General features: G+C 47.7%; 1 protein-coding gene across 5 annotated transcripts in view; it reads right to left on the bottom strand.

The window, feature by feature from the left end:
• The window catches only part of LOC138516615 (cytosolic beta-glucosidase-like), a 677,786-nt gene that overhangs the window by 391,423 nt on the left and 273,274 nt on the right, over positions 1 to 13,089 (bottom strand). The gene's annotated exons all lie outside the window — the stretch shown is intronic.

The raw sequence follows: 13,089 nt of genomic DNA on the forward strand, positions 1-13,089 counted from the left end.
CGTGTTGCAGCATTTACATTTGAAATTTAGTATTTAAATTATGATTACAGATTACAATCAACTGAGTACAATTGTACTCCAACAAGAACAAAACAAAAAGAAGCTTGGTGACATACACTCCAAGATGGCCGCCAATGTCACCAAGCAAAAATGAATAGACGTCTAGTATCCGTACGCGGTAGTCACATGACACGCGAACACGGGAAAAACACAATCTCGCCCCTCGCGGTACCAACTTCGATCGAGTCGGTTCCCTACGCGAATACAGAGAGGAGCTGCACGATGAACAAGGAAGACTGACCTGCGGATTTCCTCAAAAGGTAAATGAACTGCAACCCCGCGACCCGCTGCTCTCTCTATTTTAAAGAAATAACTCTGGAATTCCGCGAGCAAGCGAAACTTAAGATACTGCAGTCAACATGGGGTACATGCCTTAAACAAGGTTGGGTCTGTCTCCACAGGTCAACTAAATAAAAGAAATACACAATACCTTTGAGAAATCATTGACAGCGCAAACGTGCAGCGATTACAAGATCCAACGCGTAACCGAAATTAGAAGACTGGGATTTTAAATCACCAGGTCAGTAAGCAATGCAATTAAGCCTGCACCTTGGAAGATGATCATGTCAATAATGTTTTACCAAAAACCAATACATGAAACTTGTTTTAGGTCCAAAGTTTGAAGTATCTCAACGAAAAGGTTAACATTGGTTTGAAGCCGAAATAATAAAGAAGGAATTTATTGCACGACGACACACAGAAAATAAGGAGTGACTTCACTGTGTGTTTCACAACAAAAATCAAAAACTTGAGTCCGACCACAAAAGCATACAAAGGTCCGTGCCAATTGGGAATGTGGAAAATAGAGTATCCATTTCGCATGAACTCTTACCAGAAGAGCTTTTATATTGTATCTCAGACCAAGCACTAACACGAATTCCATATTTCCATTCTTTTCAGCATTGGAAAATAAAGTGAATACCTGGGGTTCCCTGAATTTATATCAACCAAAAAAACAGTTTCCTGACCTGAAGAGGGCTACAACTAGAGCAGCAGAACACCAGGGATGGTGTTGATGCAAATTGTTGCCGAAACATATGTAGACATCCTGACACAAAAATAGATGTGCCTTTTTTGCAGCGCTAAAATTCTCTTGCTGCGCATTTAATGTTTTGGTTTCCCCAAACAGAATCAGAAATCTAAACAATTGATTTGGAAAGGTGTTTCATAAGAACTGTCACTTTACTAACCCGAGCCACCACGAATAGAATATGTGTGTGTTTTTTTGCTGGACTTTTTAATTCTATGTGTTCTAATTTCTTTCTAAAGTCTGGAGGTGCCTTGTGGAAAGCACCGACCATTTATAGAAGTGTGTAATCTAACCCATTAAAATATTATGTTTTTTATTCTGAACGCTCTCTGGACAATGATATATCTTTATGCGACTCCTAGATAGATAAGAAAGATATCTATCAAAAAATCTCTTGGTTCCTGATCCCGTTGCAAGGCGGACAAAAAGAGGGGTAATTGAGCTTTTGCTACTTTGTTTCTCAGAATTCAGTCCTGTTGTTAGCTCAATCCGCCTTAACAAAAAAGAGGGACTCACCCTTTTTGTATACACATGCATTGTAGTCATACACAAGCCTGGAAAACCCCCGGAGGAATGTGCCTCCTACCGCCCGATATACCTGATCAACGGCGAGGCCAAGGTCCTCGCCAGACATTGGCCAATAGACTACTGCAGGTGATTGAGACCCTCGTCCACCGGGACCAATGTGGATTCATGCCCAATAAATCAACTCGAATGAACTTACGTAGAGTCCAACTGGCGCTGAGCAGAGCGAAAGAAATACCAGCCCAACTCGCCCTCCTGGCGGTGGACTTTGAAAAGGCGTTTGACTCTGTGGGGTGGGAAGCTCTGTGGGGGATCATGGCTAGGATGAACCTGGGGCAGACATTTATATCATGGGTAAAACTTCTTTATGCATCCCCGGAAGCCACGGTGAGGGTGAATGGCAGGTCCTCCAAATCATTTCCCTTGGGTAGGGGCACGAGGCAGGGGTGCCCGCTATCCCCACTCCTCTTCCTCCTGGCCATTGAACCGCTAGCAATTGAGCTTAGAGCCAATACCAACTGGACCGGTTTTGTTTTGCCGGAAGGGGGAGAGGACCGCCTTTCGCTCTACGCGGATGACCTTCTCATATACCTCAGTAACCCGTGCATCTCATGCCCGGCTGTCTCCCTCATTCTCAGGGAATATCAGAATTTTGCGGGCCTAAAGGTTAATGAAGCCAAAACCATCTTCTTCCCGATTCAGGGGGGCGGGTCTGCGATCCCGGAGACCTGCCCATATCATGTCTCTATTAAGGAATTTAAATGCCTGGGTATACGGCTTGACCCGACACTCGAGGAGTATTCCCGACTTAATTTACAACCAGTAATTGAGCAGTTCACCAGAGACACCCCCCATTGGCAATCACTTCCTCTATCGCTAATAGGTAGAGCCGAGCTATTCAAAATGATGACCCTCCCCAGGCTGTTGTATGTCCTTCAGAACGCCCCATTCCTCATCCCCCGAGAAACCTTTGCATTCATTGACAAGTACCTATGCACACCTCTATGGGGCGGGAAACAATCCCGGATCGCCCTTGACACGCTCCAGAGATCAGTATGGGAGGGAGGCATCGGTTTACCCTGCATACGCACCTATTACCTTGCGACACAGATAGGAGTGGTAAACGACTGGATGCACGCAGACCCCACATTGCCACTCATCCGTATCGAACTGGAGATCATGGCCCGTTAACACCGCTGCAAATCCTGTACACCACCCATGCGCAACTTCCGGCGCTGCCCAAAATGACCCACCATATACGTTGCGTCTAGCGAGACGCACACAAACTAATCGGCTGGAAAGGACAGCTAACGCTACCAGAACCCATATGGCACAATGCGCTCCTCCCGGAAATAGTGAGAATGCGCTCCTTTGGTCACTGGCATGCAAAAGGAATACACACACTAGCACAGGTGATACAAGGCCTACTGAGCTTTGAGACCATCCGATAACAATTCAACCTGGCACCCATTGACCAGTTTCGGCACGTGCAACTAGCCCACGCTATCCGCACCCAATTCCCTGATACGACAATCATACCCCCCTGCTCCCCTGTCGAGACCAATATCCTCCCGCAAAGCATCTCCTCTAAGGTCACCTCCACTCTTTACCAGGCCCTCAACTCCTTCGGGGCTACACAGCTAGACGGACTCAAAGCAAAGTGGGAAAGGGACGTAGGTCACCTTGAACCTGAAGTTTGGGTTGATGCATTAATGTCTCCTAGAGAAATTGGTATGGAATCCAAGCTTAGGCTAATACAGTTGAGAATTCTCCATCGCTTATACCACTCACGTGCTGTAATGGCCAGATGGGGTGGACTAGAAGACAGGACATGTGTTCGATGCAAAAATGTACCTGCCACCTTCTCCCACATGATATGGGACTGTCGGATGTTACAGGCCTTCTGGGAGGACTGTATTACTACAATCTCTGCCGCCCTGGCGACACCAATCCCCAGGGATCCCAAAATGGTTCTCTTAGGCATCTGGGGTGAAGTAGACCTGTCAAAATATGAGAAAATGTTTCTGGCAATTGCGTTGGGGGCAGGCAAAAGACTTATTGCAGCTAATTGGGATCTGCCGACCCACTGTGCCTGAACCGTTGGAGAAACGAACTGGACAGGTGCGCAGCTTCAGAGCGCCGGATTTATAATGCACGGGGCTGCCCCCGTAAATTTGAAAAAATATGGGGTAAATGGCTAGATGCTCACTGAGATCCGCTGGTGGGGATAGATCAATATCACTGTTAGCATTGGTTAGCTGCCTTGTTTTGTTATTGTCTTACGGTCCTCGGCTTATGGGCCTCTTCTAACTGTTATTAATGCTATGCTGCCTTTATCCTATGTATGCCGATGATCCATGTTTGTTTTTCTATATCGTGTTGTTCAAACTCAATAAATTCGGGGCTGCGATTGATCCAATTCAAAATTCTAAACAGGCTACACTATACACCATCCAGAGTTGCAAAATTTGCACCAGATGCCTCAGACTCCTGCCCCAAATGCAATTCACCTCAGGCTGATGCTTATCATATGTATTGGAAATGTCCGCTGGTAGCAGGGTTTTGGAAAGAAGTTGCGGTATTGTTGGAAGAAATAATACAGATGCCCCCTGTGATGACCCCCCAGAAATACCTAGTTGGCGATATTGGCAAATGCTCTGAAAAAAGGGGTAGATTATTCAATATTACGTGTGCCATAGCCAAAAAATGTGTACTTCAGAAATGGAAGAGTTCCACCCCACCTAGTATGAATCATTTTTTGCAAGAATTGACACACATAAATGAGGCAGAAGAACAGTTTGTTATGACCCAACCTGTATCACGCAGAGCCAAGGACATCTGGGGCCCCTTCAGAGTCTACTTGTGCAATATGATTGAAGATGATAACATGTCCTCGTTACAGTGTAAACAGAATTGAATTAAGATGTGTTCTTGTTGTATATGCCAGTTGAAATGTGCCATGGTGCCGCTGTACTTTTGTAGCCACGAATAAAGAAAGTTTAAAAAAAAAAAAAAGAAATTGTAAGTTCCTATGATCCATAATTCCTGTAATGGTGTGTCTGGCTCCGAGGAGGTATTGTCGCCAAGCCTTGAATGCTGCCTTGATGGCTAGAAGCTCCTTGTCGGTGACGGCATAATTTAATTCAGGTGCTGAGAACTTTTGTGACCAAAAGACCACTGGGTGTAGTTGACCTGTCTCAGGGTCTTTTTGAGAAAGGACCACCCCCATTGCCAAATTGGAAGCATCAGTTTCTACCAAGTACGGGAGATATGGGCGCGGATGTTTTAAAACTGGGGCTGAGGTGAATATTCGTTTTAGGTCTTGGAAGGCCCTTTCCACTTCATCCAACCTCTGAAAGCGTTTGTTCTTCCATAATAAAGATGTGATGGGATGTACCAAATGTGAAAAGTCTGGAATGAATCTGCAGTAGAAGTTTGTAAATCCAAGCATGCTCTGAACCCCTTTGATTGAAGTTGGTGAGGGCCACTTGAGTATGGCATCTACTTTCCGTGAATCCATCCGAACACCACTTGGGGTCAGGACAAACCCAAGAAACTCGACCTCGGTAGTGCGAAAGAAACATTTTTCCAATTTGGCATACAATTTATGTTGGCAAAGTTTTTCAAGTACAGCACAAACGTGTTTCACATGGTCCTGTTCAGAAGATGAGTATACCAAGATATTGTCAATGTACACCAAGACACATACATCAATTAGCTCATGAAGGACATCGTTCATAAAATATTGAAACGCTGCCGGGGCATTACAAAACCCAAAGGGCATCACCTGATATTCAAATAACCTGTACTTGGTACAGAAGACGGTCTTCCATTCATCCCCCTTTTTTACTCGCACGAGATGGTATGCCCCTCTGAGATCCAACTTAGTGTAAATACGAGCATCCTTTACTTGGTCCAGAAGTTCCGGGATTAAAGGCAGGGGGTACCGGTTTTTTACAGTTACTTGGTTTAATGCGTGTTAGTCGATACAAGTTTTTAGATCTCCTTCCTTTTTAGGGACAAAGAATAAGGGCGAGGCCGCCAGGGACTTGGACGGGCGAATGAAGCCGTTAGCCAGGTACTGATATAAGTATTGCTTTAAATGAAGATTCTCGGGTTCAGTGAGGGTGTAGATCCTACTGCATGGAATTTGAGTGCCAGGTATAAGATCGATCTGGCAATCACATGGTCTATGAGGTGGTAAAGTGTTGGCTTGGTCTTTCTGGAAAACATCCTGAAAATCCTGGTATTCCTGAGGTAGCAGATTTGTTGGACTCATGACTGTTGCAATTTTCTTGATTGGAGATTCTTCTGGATAACAAGTATGAGCACATTCTGAGAAAGTCACTCTCTTATCACGCCACTCTATACAAGGATTGTGTGTTTCTAACCACGGCATTCCCAGAATTATTTGGAATTGTGGAGCCTTGATTAAGTCGAACACAATATGCCTCATTACGAGTCACCTGGTATGGAAATAACGGTGGCGTTAAACCCGCCGCCGCCACCGTTGTTTCCATACTGGGTGATCTCGAGTCCTGCAGGTGGAGGTGTCATTCCCGCAGTAGCAAAACAAAAGAGGTGATGGCTGGAAGGTTTAGAATGAATCTTAACCTCTGGCATCACTCTGGGCAACCCTCCAGACCATCGTTCTTCGCCTGCCAAGCCATTACAAAAGGGGAAAGACCATATGCAAATCAGGCTTGGTCCCACCCCCAAAGGGGTAGTCCAGCCCGAACTGCTAAGTCACATCCCTTCTGCACGAGACCACAAGCATCCCCAGACATGTTTCAGCCTTGTTGGGCGTCATCAGTGAGGAGTAGCTTGGGTCTCTAGGCCCAGCAGGCACGGGACCCACGTCTGGGCATACCCGTCCCACTCGGGGTGACAATAGCAAAACAAAAGAGGTGATGGCTGGAAGGTTTAGAATGAATCTTAACCTCTGGCATCGCTCTGGGCAACCCAAAAAAGGCTGAAACATGTCTGGGGATGCTTGTGGTCTCGTGCAGAAGGGATGTGACCTAGCAGTTCGGGCTGGACTGCCCCTTTTGGGATAGGACCAAGTCTGATTTGCATATGGTTTTTCCCCTTCTGTAATGGCTTGGCAGGCTGAAAAACGATGGTCTGGAGGGTTGCCCAGAGCTTTGCCCGTGGTTATGATTAATTCAAAACCTTCCAGCCATCACCTTTCTGTTTTGCGGAGGTGTCATTCCCACCAGGTCTGACCTGGCGGGTTTAACACCGTCCGCGTGCAGGCGGAAGTGGAAACACCGGCACCATCACGAGATGTTGCCGGTGTTTCCATGGTCCCCATCCCATTGAGTCCTATGGGTCTCAATGGGAATGTGGATTTATCAAATTCCGCCTCTGGAATTCCAGGGTCACCGGGGCTGTCATGCCCCGGTAATTCCAGGAATCATGGAGGGGAATGGTAATACGAGTCCGGCGGTAGCCGAGCCAGAAAAATCGTCCGGTTACCGCCAGACTAGTAATGAGGCCCAATGGTTTCTCGATTCCCATCTTGGCCCAACAGTGTCATCTCCGTCGTTGAGTGAGTTACAGGACCAGAAGCGATCTCCGTTCCTTCAACGGTGGTGACTAAATCAGTTGTGGTCTTTTCGCAAATAGAAAGATTCATCCTTGTAGCCAATTCCTGATCCATATAGTTACCTAGGGCTCCGCTGTCGATGTAAGCTCTGACCGCATGCATACGAGACGGTTGCTGGTGATTAATAAGGATCATTGGTAAGGCTAGATGCGAGGTCTGGGAGTCCTTCTTCTCGCTTGACAAGCATACCTCTACGCTTGTCGGGCGGGGTAGTTTTCCGGCTCTGATTCAGCACTGATCTTGTCCGCAACCCCGACTGCTTTCTTGGGTGGTTTCACCAGACAGTCTCGTAAAAAATGGCTAGCTGTTCCGCAATATAAGCACAATTGCTGCTGCCTTCTCTTGTCTCTTTCTGTTTTGGATAACACCTCCCAAACTCCTCCAATTTGCATGGGCTTGGACGTATCTGTACTTTTGGGGATGTTTTCTCTTGAAGGCACCAACACCCGATTCTCAAATCTAGCTCGGTCAGCCTTCCGGTTCTGTAGTCTGTGGTCCAGCCGAACCACCAGGTCAATGTACTCAGCACAGTCTTGAGGTGGGTTGACCACTTGCGCCAAAATGTCTTAATTCGCCTCTCAACCCACGATGAAATAACGTAGTTCTTTTGTCTTCGGGCCAGCTGGTTTCCACCACCAATCTATTGAAGTGCAATGTAAGTTAACAGATCCTGATTCCCTTGGCGTAGGGACAGAAGTTCGTTATCTAAAGCTTGGCCTTGGGAATGTCGGACGAACAATTTCTCCATATTCTGCTGAAATCCCTGGAAATCTCGGAGAAGGGGGTCATCTTGATTAACTAATGGTATGGACCAATCCGCAGCACTGCCGCTGAGTTATGACAGTAGAAAGGCTACTTTTGATTGATCATTCGGAAAGGCTTCAGGCCTACATAGGAAGTGTACGCGGCACTGGTTCATAAAAACTGCGAACCGTTTAGGGTCTCCTGCAAAGCATTCTGGTGGAGCCAAAGGTATAGCTCCCGGTAAGACCACCTGCACTGGGTTGCTTGACTGAGTTGGGGCTGATGCCCCCAATCCAGGTAGGGGCGTGTGACCAGATTGGGATTGGAGTAGTTGTCTGGCGAGGTCGTCCGTACGCTCTTTTGCCACAATCAGTTCTCTTCTTAGAGCATTGGTTTCTTGTCGAGCTGAATGTTACTCAGTTCTGAGTTCCCCCAGAAGCTGGGCTAATTGGTCAGTCTCTGAGGTTTCCATGGAGCCCAGGTAGAGGTTTGTGTAGAGGCTTCGCTTTCTGTTACGCTCACCTGGTCTCCACAGGGGCACCGAACGAAGCTGGACTGCAGCGGTCTCCACCAGCGTGACTCGTAGCGAAGTGATGAATGACTAAACTTGCCCAATTAGTTTCATCTTTCTGGCACGAAGGAAGATTTGCCTAAAATGTTGAAATGATATGTTAAAAAGCCGTAAGGAGGAGGACCGACTTCCACCTCTCGCGACCTCCTTGTGCCCCCTTCTACTATGTCTCACCTTAATGTTATGAAGGGCGGGCTCTCCATCCTGCGACTGTGTGCAGGGGTGCGTCGAGATTCAGGGATCCAGTTAACTTCACTGATCCTGTAGCTTTATGGCAGAGTTCCAGATAACAATGACTCTGAGGTAAGTCTTTATGCCAATATTAGATAGCATGGATTGCTTTAGAGTTCAGGTTGCCCAAAGTTCACTCTTGTGTCTTTTCTTTGCAGATTCCCCTTTGGTATGCACCAGATGAAAAGCGACTCCCCTCCGGAAATGGTGAGTAGAATGCCAAGTTAAGTTTCTATACTTGCACGATGCAATAATGTCTAAACATGCGATATTGTTCTTCGGTGTAACTAATCTGCTGGAAGTGTTGTGGATGCAGTGGTCTGTATGGCATCCTCATAGGTACCTGGAGTCTTGGGGTCGGAAACCGTCTCCCTTCTCTACAGACCAATTGGAAGTGCGCTTCTCTTCCGCAGTTGGAGCATCTTTGTGATAGGGCCGGACACGACCATGAATGGGGGAACGCCATGCCACAGCGGTAGCACTGCCTCTGTTGTCTGGGACCGGTAGATTGGATTGCCTGTAGGGTGTGACCCCCCTCTCACTCTGTCACGAACTAAGTTGCTAGGTTACTGCAATGAGTTCTGTGTTGTCATGCTTCGACACTGGCGCCCCGGTCATCGAGGCGGCTTGGGCATCAACTCTCTCAAAGATTCTTGCCAGTTCGCTGACCAGCTGGATTGTGAGCAGCTTTTTTAGCAGTTGGTTCTTAAGTGTGGGCGACAGGCAGCCTTCTATTACCCATAGGCGTATGGCTTTGTCAAGGGAAAGGGCATCGAACTGGCAGTGAGCTCCCTTACCTCTCAGGCAGGTTATGCATTCATCCACTGTCTCTTGAGGTTTTTGTGTGCACTGGTTAAATAGGTATCTCTCATAGTCTATGTTTAGTTAGTTCAATGATAAGTAATCTTTCAAGGGCAGTGATCAGCGCAGCGAAATCTGGTTGGTCGGCTGCGGGAATGGTTTTGACGATGGTTTTCACCCCCCCCCCCCCACCAAATTGAGAAATACATCCCGCAGATGTGGTGAATCTCCTTCACCTGACCCCCTCACAAAGTGGTAAAAGTCCTCCATCCACTCGGTCCACCGTGGACCTTTGTTGGCCTGCAGGGTCATTGAAAAGGGAAGGGGCATGCGCAGCAATACAGACTTTGCGCTGCGCACAGTGAGGGGGGAAACGGGCTCGCCCATGGTGGTAAGTGTGTCTTCTTACTAGGACGTCACCTCAGTGTCCGGGCAGGTTTGCACTGAGGATGGTATGTTCAGTATTGGGCGAGGCTCAGAAGCCACCCCTTGGCACCTCTGTTGGAATTCACTGGACTTGTAAAGTGAATGTGCTCTGCAGGCCTTGGGTATTAGCAGGCACGTGCTGTCCTGATGAGCAGTGGGGGAGGGGCTGCAGATGAGTGGAAGCTGCTCAGTAGGCAGCGTGGCAGGTTGACCTCTAGGTGGTCCTCTCACGCTGCAGTGTATGTGGTCCCAGCTTCAGCAAGCAGCACTTGTGCAGTCACTCTAGTAGACGCTCCACTCCTCTGCGCATGGCAGATTCACGCTCCTCTGGGTCCGGTGTGCAGGGGCGAGTGTACTCGCCGTGTGGGCGGGTAATAGTGACCCACATCCCAGCTGGAGTGTCAGTCACGACCGCGTTTAAATCGCTGCGAGCTGCCATTGGAGGCGGGTGCTGGCAGTCACTTGCTCCCTCTTGTGATGGCTGCCGTAGCTGCGCGCTCGATGTGGCTCATGGCAGTATGCGCAGCGTCAGCAGGCGCACCCGCAACAGGCTTACGTTGTCGGATCTCATGTCAGACGGTCATTGTCTGAAACGCTGTGTGCGGGTATAAACGGGCTGGTGTCTGACATCAAAAGGACGTGACTTGGCGGGATTGCCAGTCACGATATGCGGAGGGCACCTCTTGGATAAGGAGGCAGCTCAGTGGGATTACTGGCCGTACATGGACCCAAGCGCTTTGGGATCACCCGTTGGGGAGGACCCACGGGAGATGATCCTCATCGCCAGTTGTTGCACGGACTGGGCTTGGACATTCAAATAAAGGGGTGGAGGAGGAACAACCTTCTTTATTTAATCACTAACTGATACTTTACTGCTTCGCCCTACTACTCGTCCCCTTCCTCCTGTAACATGAACCACGCCCCCACAGAGTGGCTTCAACCTAAAGGGGCCATGGGCCATTACAGAAAGTAAATTCATCCTTTGCTCTGTGAACACTGTAGTACATTGTTGGGATTGTGTTTCCCAGATATGAAGTGGTGTTAGGTAAATAAATGTTAAGATAGTATTAACGCTGATGACCCTCAAGGGAGGGCGATCTGATTTGCACTGATTTGCACTGTAAAATATTGCCATAAAGACTCTTGGAGGACTATGATCATGAGGGGTGAATAAAGCAGGATATGGGAAGAGTCCGGGCACAGTATTCAATACCTACAGTATTATAAACTATGTATGCGCCCACAACGTTTGTTATTTTTTCTTTCATTAACACAGACAGTGAATAGGGCTATTCCCGCCTATTGGCTGTTGGTAACACTTGCCCGAGAGCTTCTACTAAAACAGACATGCGCTAGAGGAATACCAAAATAGCGCTTTTGGCATCTCTACGGGGCACTGGGGGAAGGCAATCTGTACCTGTAACTTGGATCGTACTGGCCTAAACCTGTTTTGACAACAGGATATTTATTCATGATCAGATGTGCGTCTGGAGGTGTCAGCCCCAAAGCCTTCACTTGAGGAGGACGACACCAGATATCGTCAGACTAGAGCGACTGACCTGGAAATAAATAACCATGCAGTCCAGGAGGGTAGACGCAAACCAAAGGCCAACTACAATTGTTTACATAGTGATCAGTGTGCTGTAAGGGGGGGCAGGGACACCAAAACGGATGTATGACAAATCGAAGGGGACAAGACCATGAGGGAATATAAGGAAAGATGAACCTGAGGCAGGTTGGGTTATTAGCTTGGGTAGTGGAGTGATAGATGCCATTTGTTTATGATGGTTACAACCACTCAATAAATGTAGTCTTGCTTTTTCAATTTCCGATGCGACTCCTGAGTCCTTTTGTCTGATTTTTACATTCATAGATGGTGCTTGCGGTTTGGACCTGTGATGCAACGCTGCAGACCACCGGACCCCGAGGGCCTCCATCCAGAGACCCCCACGATCGCTCAACGCAAAAAGGTGGGACAACTACTTGAAAATCGCCATAGGGGGTTTCTGGGGGAGGAGATGGGGGCTGGTGAGAGTGCATGCAAAGCCGCACAGGGAACCGAGGGTCCCATTTGGCACCAGGGAATGGACAACGTGGCAAGGGATGAATTTAGGGGATATGCTGAAATGGGATGGAGGGTGTTATAACTATGAATATTTTGGTGTTCTCCATTTTTAACCAGAGATTTACATAACAAAATATCAGTGTTAGGACCAAAGCCTGGTACAACGCACGGGTACTGGTTAAAGTAATGGGTCAGGGGAAAAGGCGAAGCTGATCAGTAAATAAGATCTATTTTCCCTCTCTGGACCGCAAAGGAGTCGAGTCAAAGAGCAAATGGAGCAGGGGTGCCTGGGTAACGGGCAAGTCATGCGTGAAAGTAAGTTTAAATAATGAAAGTAAAATGGGCAAGCAACAGTCAAACGAGGTGGAAGAGCCCTCAAAGGGGTCACCCGCCCACTATACGTTTAGGCAGTTTAATAGTCCATCTTGTCAGGGAGTGGTAAAAGCCCCTCTCTGCAGGAGGTTTAAAGAGCTGGGAGGCTTCCACAGCCAAATCCAAGGGCATGATCTCGTGAGGGACCCTAATTCCTGCCTTTTTCCATAATGCCAGTTTATTTATTTATTTATTGATTGTTAGGCGCTTATACAGGAAATAAATTCTGTTTCTAAGCACCCACAGGGCGGCAGGGAGGGAACATGGGCTAGCATTACAATTAAATACAAATAATACAGATGGGGAGGGGACAGCCAAACATACTATGCCTTGTGAGTATTCAGAATGTGCAAGTGCAGGAAGGAAGAGGGCAGTGGGGTAGGTGCTGTGGTGTCCATGCTCGAAAGGTGAGCTGCAGATGAAGTTCATGGTGTGTTAAGTGCTATGAAGCCATGAGCCGCATTGGGTGGAAAGTGCAAATCTCCAGTGCAGAGGGTGTGCCGAGGCAAGTGCTGAAGTAAGACAGATGCTGGGAAGATTGGGTGTGAATGGTTAAAGGCCCAGAGCATGCATAAGGGTCCAATACACCAAACACAGCAACTGTGGGATTAGCAGAGGAAGGGAGAAGGGAATGAAGAGGAAAAGAGGAGAGTCTT

This window comes from Ambystoma mexicanum, chromosome 6q (assembly GCF_040938575.1).
Source record: "Ambystoma mexicanum isolate Mex_15411 chromosome 6q, UKY_AmexF1_1, whole genome shotgun sequence".
Classification (NCBI taxonomy): domain Eukaryota; kingdom Metazoa; phylum Chordata; class Amphibia; order Caudata; family Ambystomatidae; genus Ambystoma; species Ambystoma mexicanum.